The 11818-nt window shown below is 44.4% G+C and overlaps 1 protein-coding gene and 1 pseudogene across 1 annotated transcript in view; both read left to right on the forward strand.

The window, feature by feature from the left end:
• TECPR2 (tectonin beta-propeller repeat containing 2) overlaps positions 1 to 11818 on the forward strand; it is a 128704-nt gene that overhangs the window by 14057 nt on the left and 102829 nt on the right.
• LOC102470355 (histone-binding protein RBBP4 pseudogene) lies at positions 10303 to 11748 on the forward strand (annotated as a pseudogene).

The raw sequence follows: 11818 nt of genomic DNA on the forward strand, positions 1-11818 counted from the left end.
AAAAAAAAAAAAAAAAACTAGCAATCAAAAAAGAAAGTGAAATGAAAGTATTCTTGAGTGAAGGAAGTAAAGAAGACAGTTGGCTGCCAACAGACCTGCTCTCAAATCATTACAAAGAAAGTTCTTCAGCCAGAAGGAAACTTAGGATACCAGGAAAGGGGGAAGAGGAGTAGTAAATGCCTGGATAAATGCCAACAGGCTGTCTTCTATTGAGCCCCTTAAGTTATATTTGAGAGTTGAAAGCAAAATTATTATTATTGTTGCTGACAGGTGTTGTGGTGGTTGAGGGCACTGGACTTCCACATAATTGACTGCAGTTCAAGTCCCAGACCTGGTGGCTTGCTTTCTCATTTTCCCTCTCTTTCTCTCACTCTGTCCCTCTCTGGTCAAATAAAAATAAATAAGTAAAGTTAAATAAAATAATTGTTTTAAAAACTATTATTATTATTATTTTGGCCATAGGCTGCATGTGCTCACCTGGAGAGAGACCGAGAATGAGAAATCACCTCCTGGGGGAAGGCTACGCTGCAGTCCCTTCTCCATTTTCTCGGGATCTGGGGTGCACACATCTGTGCATGACCTGATTTTCTTTCTTTTTTTTTGTTTTTTTTTTTGTTTGTTTGTTTTTTGTTTTTGAGAGTTTTTTTGCTATAGGGCCCATGCGCCCACCAGAAAGAGGGAGAGAGACAAAGTGAGAAATCACCCTCTTAGGGATCTTGGGCACGCACACACACGCGCCCAGCATGAGTTTAAGCCACGGAGTCCAGGACTTGAACTGCAGTTGACTACATGGGAGTCCAGCAATGTAGCCATTACACCGTCTGCTGGTCCCGCCTGGCCTGATTTTCAAGCCACCAGGAATAGGACCCAGACTGCGATTGGTAATGTGGGAATCTAGCACCTTAACCACCATGCTACCTGCTGGCCCTGAAAGCAAAATTACAAATGGTCAAGTTTTCAAGATGTCTAGAAGTATTATAGTAATAATGAGGGTACTTTAAGAAATTCATGGAAATAGAACTAAAGTATTAGTTTGTTTTAGTGTAAAAATTTTCAAACCTATGCATATTTTTTAATATGCATTTTTCTAGGACCTTTTTGAAGACCCCCCTCGTTAAGGCAAGTATAACAAGTGAGGGAGAATAATGAGGCCTATATGTTGATAAACTTTGTATACAGTATTCTGCTTGAAGAGGTAAAATGTTTATTCTAAGTAGATTTTAGAAAAGTCCACTATATATGTATTGTAATCCCTAAACAACCACTAATAAAAGCTGCACATGATCAGTCCTGTAGCCTAGTAGTTAAGGGGGAGCCAGGTTCCACATGGCTGACTACAGTTCAAATCCCAACTGCTTCGGCTTGAAAAGCGTGGTGAGGGTGTGTATATGTGTGCCCAACAGGATGGAGAAATGTAGGAGAAAGGGTTGTGGCGTGCTTATGCCCATCGAGGGTGTTTTCTCCCTCTCCCCCATCTCTCTTTGTCTCTGGTGAGCACGTGTGCCCCAGGAAATGGAAAAACCAAAAGCATGTACAATGAGGTACAGTTGTCCCCCTAATCCATGGCTTCACTTTCCACATTTTTAGTTGTCTGTGGTTAATGATAATTCAAAACTATTAAATCAGGAGTTCCAGAAATAAACAATTCATATGTTTAAATAGTGCACCATTCTGAGTAGCATGATGACGTTTTGTGCTACCTTGCCTGGGATGTGAACCAACCCTTAGCTCAGTGTACCCATGTTATAATGCTACTGCCTGTTAGTCAGTGAGGAACCGTCTTAGTTATCGGATGACTGTGGCAGTATCACTGTGCTTTTTGTTCAAGTAATGCTTACTTTACTTAATGGTCCCTAAGTGCACGAGTAGTGATGACAGCAGGGACAGCTCACTAAGAAGACCTAGCAGTCCTGAATGTGTGTGCTTTTTATATTTTTTATTTTCTATTTTTATTTTTTTGGAGAGTTTTTTTTTTTCTCTTTTTTTTGAGAGGTTTTTGCTATAGGGCGCGTGCGCTCACCAGACAGACAGAGAGAGACAGAGAGACAGAAAGCGAGAAATCACCCCCCAGGGGGGATGGCCACGCTGCAATCCCTTCTCCTCCATTCTCCTCTCGGGATCTTGAGCACATATGCACATGCGCCTGGCGTGAGTTTAAGCCACCGGGTCCGGGACGCGAACTGCGGTCAACTCTGTGGGAGTCCAACGACATAGCCATTACGCCAACTGCTGGTCCCTGTGTGTGCTTTTTATATTTTTTATTTTCTATTTTTATTTTTTTGGAGAGTTTTTTTTTCTCTTTTTTTTGAGAGGTTTTTGCTATAGGGCGCGTGCGCTCACCAGACAGACAGAGAGAGACAGAGAGACAGAAAGCGAGAAATCACCCCCCAGGGGGGATGGCCACGCTGCAATCCCTTCTCCTCCATTCTCCTCTCGGGATCTTGAGCACATATGCACATGCGCCTGGCGTGAGTTTAAGCCACCGGGTCCGGGACGCGAACTGCGGTCAACTCTGTGGGAGTCCAACGACATAGCCATTACGCCAACTGCTGGTCCCTGTGTGTGCTTTTTATATTTTTTATTTTCTATTTTTATTTTTTTGGAGAGTTTTTTTTTCTCTTTTTTTTGAGAGGTTTTTGCTATAGGGCGCGTGCGCTCACCAGACAGACAGAGAGAGACAGAGAGACAGAAAGCGAGAAATCACCCCCCAGGGGGGATGGCCACGCTGCAATCCCTTCTCCTCCATTCTCCTCTCGGGATCTTGAGCACATATGCACATGCGCCTGGCGTGAGTTTAAGCCACCGGGTCCGGGACGCGAACTGCGGTCAACTCTGTGGGAGTCCAACGACATAGCCATTACGCCAACTGCTGGTCCCTGTGTGTGCTTTTTATATTTTTTATTTTCTATTTTTATTTTTTTGGAGAGTTTTTTTTTCTCTTTTTTTTGAGAGGTTTTTGCTATAGGGCGCGTGCGCTCACCAGACAGACAGAGAGAGACAGAGAGACAGAAAGCGAGAAATCACCCCCCAGGGGGGATGGCCACGCTGCAATCCCTTCTCCTCCATTCTCCTCTCGGGATCTTGAGCACATATGCACATGCGCCTGGCGTGAGTTTAAGCCACCGGGTCCGGGACGCGAACTGCGGTCAACTCTGTGGGAGTCCAACGACATAGCCATTACGCCAACTGCTGGTCCCTGTGTGTGCTTTTTAACAAGAGCACTTCATTATACATGGACCAAAAGCTGGCATAACTAAGAGAAGAAATAGACAAATCCACAGTTTTAGTAGGAGACTATAGTATTTCTCTCAGTAACAGACAGTAAACAGAAAATCACAAAATAGAGAAAACGGGGCAATGCCATCAGGCCCACCCTGTAGAGCAGCGGTTAAGCTCTATGCATGGGGAGCCGGATCCTACACTGTTAACCACGGTCTGAATGCTGGCCTTGGTAGTTTCAAAAACATGCTGGGCATGTTTGTGAACAGGATAAGAAATGGAGGAGAGGGAATTGTAGCATGACAGTGCCCAGTTGAGGGGATTTGCTTTCTCTCTGGAGAGCTCCTGCACCCTCTGGCAATAAAAAATAATAATGACAAGAACCAGAAAACAGCACTATCCATGAACTTGATCTAGTTGATGTTTATAGAACACTTCACCCAACAATAGGTGAATGCACCTTCTTTTTATGTTTTAATTTGCTATAGAGTACATGTCCTTGCCAGATGGGGAGGTGGTGAGAAACCACCCTCCAGTGGGAATGACCACACCATGATCCATTCTCCATTCTCAGAATTTGGGGCATGCACACACTAGCACCTGGTGGGTTTTTCAAGCTGCCAGGTCCACGACTTGAACGTGCAGTCAGCCATGTGGGATCCAGATGTCTTCACCACCACGTCACGAGGCTGGACCTGAATGCACATTCTTTTCAAGTGTACGTGGAACATTCACTAAAATACAGTATATCTTGATTCATGAAACACACCTCAACATATGTAAGTTAGACTAGGCTTTCTACGTGCTTGTGTTTTGCTTTGTCTTTCTTTGTCATTTTTTAAGCAATGTGCTGCAGGGTGGGTGCTCTTGCCAGAGAAATAGAAAATCAGAACTCCCCTATCCCTGCCCGTGAGGGGTGGTCATACTGCAATTCCTTCTCCATCTCTCTCCCTTATGGAATGTTGGATACAGATGCACAAGTGCTTACTATGTTTTTCAAGCCACTTGGTCCAAGACTTGAACCACACTGTTGGCCATATGGAATCTAGCTGCCTTAAACACCATGGCTGGCCCTTTCACTTTCTTTTCTTTCTTTCTTTCTTTCTTTTTTTTTTTTTTAAGTTTTTGCTATAGGGCACAAGTGCTCACTAGAGAGAGAGGCAGTGAGTGGGAAAGTGAGAAATTATTCCCAATGGAAGATGGTCATGCCACAATCTCTTTTACTCCATTCTCCATTTTCCTCCTGGGATTTTGGGCATATGCACACTCACACACACCTGGCTTAATTTTCAGGGACTCGAACCCTGGTTGGCCATGTCGGAGTCCAGTACCTTAACCACCATACCACCTACTATCCCTGCACTCTTTTATTAAAATATAATTTACTTACTGGGGCTGACAGGTGACATGGTGGTTAAGGCACTGGGCTCCCAAATGGCCAACTGTGGTTCGAGTCCTGGACCTGGCGGCTTGCTTTCTAACTCTCCCTCCCTCTCTCTCTCTCTGTCTCTCTCATGATAACATGCGCCCTATAGCAAATTAAATAATAATAAATAAAATAAAATTTCTTGGAGAGATTTTTTGTTATAGGGCATGTGTGCTTGCCAGAAGGATAGAGAGAGACAGAGACAGAAAGAGAGAAGTCACCCCCTAGGGGGGATGGCCACGCCGCAATCCCTTCTCTTCCATTCTCCTCCTGGGATCTTGGGCACCCATGCACACGCGCCCGACGTGAGTTTTAAGCCACCAGGTCCCAGATTTAAACCGCGGTCGACTACATGGGAGCCCAGTGACATAGCCATTATGCCAACTGCTGGTCCCAATAATTCTCTTTCTATCTATCTATCTATTTTCTTTTTCTTTTTTTATTTTAGAGGTTTTTGCTATAGGGTGCATACACTTGCCAGAAAGATAGAGACAGATACACAGAAAGCAAGAAATCACCTCCCAGGGGGATGGCCATGCCGCAATCTCTTTTCCCCCAGTCTCCTCTTGGGATCCTGGGCACACATGCACACGTGCCCAGTGTGAATTTAAGCCACTGGGTCCGGGACTCGAACCCGGTCTACTATATGGGAGTCCAGTGACAGCCATTACACCACATAATTGCTGGTCCCACATAATTCTCTTTTTAAAAGTTATTTATTTATTTATTTTTAATTTGATGAGAAAGAGAGATAAAATGACAAAACAAGCCACCAGGCTGGAACTTGAACCATGGTTGGCCATGTAGGAGTCCAGCCAAATAAATAATTCTTAAAAAAAAAAAAAAAAGTTCTTCCAAACCCTTACGTGTTTTACATACAGGTATTTAGCTTTGTTTACTTTTTTAAAATTTGCTATCGTGTGTACACACTCATCAAAGTGCAACAAAGACAGAAGGAAAGTGAGAAAGCATCCCTGCGGGTGCTGTATCTCTTTTGGTCACAAAATAAATAAATAAAAATTTTAAACAAGCAGGGCCAACCTGTGGTATGGTGGTTAAGGCAACTGAGAAGTATTGATTTGGGACCAGGAGATGGCATAATGGTTATATTGCTGGACTCTGTAGTCAAAAATACAGTTCAAGTCCCGGACCTGGTGGCTTAAAACTCATGCTGGGTGTGTGTGCGTGCGTGCCCAAGATCCCAAGAGGAGAATGGAGGAGAAGGGATTGCGGCGTGGCCATCCCCCCTGGGGGGGGTGATTTCTCACTTTCTGTCTCTCTGTCTGTCTCTGTCTTTCTGTTAAGCGCATGCCCCATAACAAAAACCTCTCCAAAAAAAAGAATGATTTATTCAATTAGTTTATTATTAGTAGCACCTTTTAAATTCATGAGATTGAGAGGGGAGGGGGGAGGGAGGGAGTGAGAGGAAAAGTGAGAAAACAAGCTACCAGGTCTTTAACTTGAACTGAGGTTGGCCATGTGGGAATCCACTTTAAGATCTTCTTTAACGATAAAGTCCCAGGCCATGTGGTAGCTATGACATGGCACGATCTCTAGAAAATTATTTTAATTATTGATGTGGCGGATTTTATAGTTACGACTTCCTAGGGAAGTTTTTTTTTCAATATTCTGCTACCATTCAGGAATCTACATATCTAAAATACGGATCGTTTCCTCCTCCAGAATGATAGCTGTGACTTCGGCTAGTGATCTCATCACCTCACTTTACCCGCGTCAGGCCATACAAGGCCTGTTGTTTTCCTCGTACTCCACGCCGTCACCAAGCCCTTGGGATTTGCTCACAGAGAAAGCGTGGGGCACAGAGGCAGAGCACTCTGGGTGGAGTCACTCTTGCGTGTGAATCCCAACTCTGGAGTCTCTCTGCTTCCAGATATCATTTGTAAAATGAAGATAGCTGCAGCACCTGCCCTCGTAAGTTAGTTGAGGGTTCAGTAAGGCATGTAAAGTGCTGAACTGGTTTCCTGGCACAGGAGAACACCCAGGAAAGGAAAGCTGCTGCGTGCTGTTTTTGTTGTTGCTGTCCTCATCCTGACCGGATCTTGATAGAGTCTGCCTCATGATTTTACTGCCTTCGCGTCCATTTTATTTTCTACTTTCTAGACTTGGTTCTGTTAAGCCACAAAGAACAGCCTTAGAGCAAAAGCTATGAGGAGAAGGGGAGTTTATTGGTCTTAGCAAACAAGCCTCAAGTAAGGGTCAGGCCCTAGGGCATGCGGGCAGACCCACCAGAGCATGGCCAGAGGGAAATGGCCATCCTCCTCCAACCCTGAGGAGGCTAGGGTCTGCTGCACTAGAAAGGGGTTGCAGTCCTTGTACAGTGTTCCGAAAGTTTACACTGGACAGAGGTAACAGCAGGGCCTTGGGAGAGAGGTGAAAGGCTGCCAGCAGAAGCTGTCTGAAGCAACTGGATGGCAGTGATGTTCGGCAGAATGAGTGCAAGCCTAGAATTATCTTGAGACAGAAGATTTATTGACTGTGGTCACGGAGTCAGTAAGGAACAGCTGCAGCCGGTAGGGGTGCTGGTCGCTCTCCTCTCCTTCATAGTTCTCAGCACTTAATTTTTAAACTTCATATAGCAATCTCTTTTTTACGTGAACTTTATCTTCACAGCCCTTGCTAACTGTGACCTGAGCCATCGCAAGAGGCTCACAACTGGTCTTTCTGCTTGGCTCCTCTCCTTCCTTCTTCCACCCTGCTCCTAATCAGGGTTATGCGAACACCTATGGCTGATATGCTGGCAAAACTCAGGTATCTTTAAGGGATCTATCCCCTTTTCCTCCCTGTAACTTAAGATCCGACTCTCTTAGCCTGTATCACGATCTGGCACAAGATGCGTTTATAGCCCGTGAGGATACTCCAGCAGCTTTAACGTCCTAGATGAAAGTGAGCGCCGTGATTACCGCCCCACTCCCGGCAGCCAGCCTTTCTCCTGCATGTCTCGGCACACCAGCTGCGCTTTAAGAGGGCGGGGACTGTGACCTGCTTCACTTGATGTGACTGGAACACCTCACTTGGTACCCAAAGCGTGGAGGATATTCTCACATGCTTGGCAGGCTGATCACTATATAAGTTAATATTTCAGAGAATAAAATGGTTTACCGGAGATTTTGTCATATATCTTTGCAAGGTTAAAACAGTTGTGTAATTTTTCTAAATGACTGGTTTAAAAATTAGAAAGAACGGGAACCAGCAGTTGGCGTAATGGCTATGTTGCTGGATTCCCACGCAGTCGACCGCGGTTCGCGTCCCGGACCCGGTGGCTTAAAACTCACGCCGGGCGCCTGTGCATGTGTGCCCAAGATCCTGAGAGGAGAATGGAGGAGAAGGGATTGCGGCGTGACCATCCCCCCTGGGGGGTGATTTCTCACTTTCTGTCTCTATGTCTGTCTCTGTCTCTGTCTGGCAAGCGCATGCGCCCTATAGTGAAAACCTCTCAGAAAAAAAAAATTAGAAAGATCATTAAGAAGGGCTGGAAATCTGAATATCTTTGTGCAATGCTTATACATATGCTTTTTAATAAGCCAATGCATTAAGTTTGAGTTAGTGTTATTTAATATGATTATTGTTCTAAGAACCAGAACATTCCAGGATAAGTCACATTTGGGTGTATCGTCTCATTCATCAACACAGCAAATGTGCGAGGCTGGTAGATTATGGACAAGTATCACTTTACAGGGTTTGAAATGATGCCCACGTTAAAACAGGTAGGGTAAAGTAGAACTTGGACCTGGGATAGCTCTTCTGACTCTGGTTTCCTGGGGTTTTTTTTTTGGGGGGGGAGTGGGAAGGGAATACCTTTCTTGTCTGACTTCTTTGATACTCTCTTAATAAGCACTCAGTATATTCACACTTGATTGACCAGTGTTTTCTTCATTAGAAATGAGTATTTTAGGGCCAGCAGGTAGTATGATGATTAAGGCGCTGGACTCCCATGTGGCTGACCACAGTTCGAGTTCCAGACTTGGTGGCTTGCTTTCTCACTTTCAGTCTCTCTCTGTCTTTCTTTCTGGTGAGTGTGTGTGCCCTATAACAAATTAAAAGTAATAGTAATAATAATAATAAAATAAGTAAGTTTTACTTTTTAGAGAGATTTTTGCTATAGGGTGTGTGCACTCACCAGAGAGACAGAGACAGAGAGCTAGAAAGTGAGAAATCACCCTTGAGTGAGGATGGTTATGCCATAATCCCTTCTCTATTTTCCTCAGGATTTTGGGCATGCATGCACATATGCTTGATGTGAGTTTCAAGTCACTGAATCTGGGACTCAAACCATGGTCAACTATGTGGCAGTCCAGCAATGTAACCATTATGCCATCTGCTTTTCCCAGTAATTTTTATCTTTTTACGAGATTTTTGCAATAGCTTGTGTGTACTTGCCAGAGAGATAAAAAGTAAGAAATCACATCCCCCTAGGGGGGATGGCCATGCTGCAATCCCTTCTCTATTCTCCTCTCGGAATTTTGGGCACACATTCACACATGCCTGGTGTGTTTCTTAGCTGCCAGGTCCAGGACACAAATTGCGGTTGACTATGTTGGAGTCCAGCAACGTAACCATTATGCCATCTGCTGGTCCCAAATAAGTAATTCTTTAAGAAAAAATAAAAATGAGCATCTTAAAATTTTGTCATTTTTGTACTGGCCCCATACCCTAGTGGTTAAGGGAGCCAGATCCCACATTGGCTGACCACTGTCCAAATTCCTACCACTATGGTTTGAAAAACATGCTGGGTGTACATATGTGCATACCAGAGTCCTGGCAGGATGGAGAAATGGAAAAAAGAGGATTACAGCCTACAAGGCCCCAGCAGATGGGAGGGATGTTGCTTTTTCTCTCTCTCTCTGGCAAGCATATCATATATACCCTCTGATAATAAAACAATAAAACTCCACTTATGGTGAACAATCAAAAAGAAATTATGAAAACAATTTCATTAAAAATAGCATAAAAAAGAGTGAAATACTTAGGAATTAATTGAAACAAGGAGGTGAGAAACAAGTACAGAACATTGTTGAGAGAAATTAAAGAAGACATAAATAAATGGAAGCACACTCTCTATTCATAGATTGGAAGACAATATTAAGGTGTCCATACCACCCAAAGTGATCTACAGATTCAGTACAATCAGTACAATTGCTATCAAAATCTAAATGTTTTTTTTTTTTTTTTTTTTTGAGAAATAGAAAAACCCATTCATGGGACCAGCAGTTAGCGTAGTGGCCATGTCGCTGAACTCCCATGTAGTTGACTGTGTTTCGAGTCCCGGACCCGATGGCTTAAACTCACGTCGGGCGTGTGTGCGTGCATGCCCAAGATCTCAAGAGGAGAATGGAGAAGGGATTGCGGTGTGGTCATCCCCAGGGGGGTGATTTCTCGCTTTCTGCCTGTCTTTCTCTCTCTTTATGGTCAGCCCTATAGCAAAAACCTCTCAAAAAAAATAAAAATTAACCCGTTGGGCTGGCAGGTGGCATGGTGGTTAAGGGGTGCTGGACTCCCACATGGCCAACTGTGGTTTGAATCCCAGACCTGGAGACTTGCTTTCTCACTTTCCCTCTCCTCTCCTCCCCCACCCTCTTGCTCTTCTCCGGTCAAATTAAAATAATATAAATGAGTAAATAAGTAAAGTTAAATAAAATGATTCTTTTAAAAAAATTTAATCCAGAGCACTTGTAGTCTCCTTGCCCCTCCTGCAACACTCTGCCCGGGTTCTCCCTGGCCTGCCTGCCCGCCATGGCCGACAAGGAAGCAGCCTTTGATGATGCAGTGGAAGAACATGTGATCAACGAGGAGTACAAAATATGGAAAAAGAACACTCCTTTTCCTTATGATTTGCTGATGACCCATGCCCTGGAGTGGCCCAGCCTAACTGCACAGTGGCTTCCAGATGTGACCAGACCTGAAGGGAAAGATTTCAGCATTCATCGACTTGTCCTGGGGACACACACCTCAGGTAATAGCCTGGTGATAGCCACTATGCAGCTCCCTAACAACAATGTTCAGTGTGATGCGTCACACTACCACAGCGAGAAAGGAAAGTTTGGAGGTTTTGGCTCAGTTAGTGGAAAAATTGAAATAGGAATTAAGATCAACGATGAAGGAGAAGTAAACCGGGCCCGTTATATGCCCCAGATCCCTTGCATCATTGCAACAAAGACTCCATCCAGCGCTGTTCCTGTTTTTAACTATATAAAACATCCTTCTAAGCCAGACCCTTCTGGAGAGTGCATCCCAAACCTGCATCCCCGTGGACACAGAAGGAAGGCTGTGGGCTTTCCTGGAACCCACATCTCAGTGGACTCTTACTTAGTGCTTCTGATGACCATCCCATCTGCCTGTGGGACATCAGGGCCGTTCCAAAGGAAGGAAAAGAGGATGCAAAGACTGTCTTTACAGCAGTGGTGGACTATATATATCTCCTGGCCTCTGCTCCGTGAATCTCTGTTTGGATCAGCTGCTGATGACCAGGAACTTATGATTTAGAATACTCGTTCAAACAGTACTTCCAAACCAAGCCACTCAGTTGATGTTCACACAGCTGAAGTGAACTGTCTCTCTTTCAATCCTTATAGTGAGTTCATCCTTGCCACAGGATCGGCTGACAATACTGTTGCCTTGTGGGATCTGAGAAATCTGAAACTGAAGTTACATTCCCTTGAATCACATAAGGACGAAGTAATCCAGGTTCACTGGTCGCCTCACAATGAGACTTTTTTGGCTTCCAGCGGTACTGATCACAGACTGGACATCTGGGATTTAAGTAAAGTTGGAGAGGAACAATTCCCAGAAGATGCAGAGGATGGACTGCCAGAGTTGTTTATTCATGGTGGTCACACTGCCACGAACCTTGGGTGACTTGCTTGTTTCAGAAAACAGTATCACTCAAGTGTGGCAGATGGCTGAGAACATTTATAATGATGAAGACCCTGAAGGAAGCGTGGATCTAGAAGGACAAGGGTCCTATATATGACTGCACTTATGATTTTAGACTCCCCCTTTTTCCTCTCAACGTTGTGATTGGTTTAACACTGGTTTTGAGACATATGTTAGACTATCCCTCTAAAATAGGCGTCTCCAATACTGTTAGCCCAGACAGCCAGTGTTTTCTAAATATGAACTGGGGGGGGGGGGGGGTTTTATCCACACACCCAAGCA

Source organism: Tupaia chinensis, unplaced genomic scaffold (assembly GCF_000334495.1).
Source record: "Tupaia chinensis unplaced genomic scaffold, TupChi_1.0 Scaffold000671_2, whole genome shotgun sequence".
In the NCBI taxonomy this organism is placed as follows: domain Eukaryota; kingdom Metazoa; phylum Chordata; class Mammalia; order Scandentia; family Tupaiidae; genus Tupaia; species Tupaia belangeri.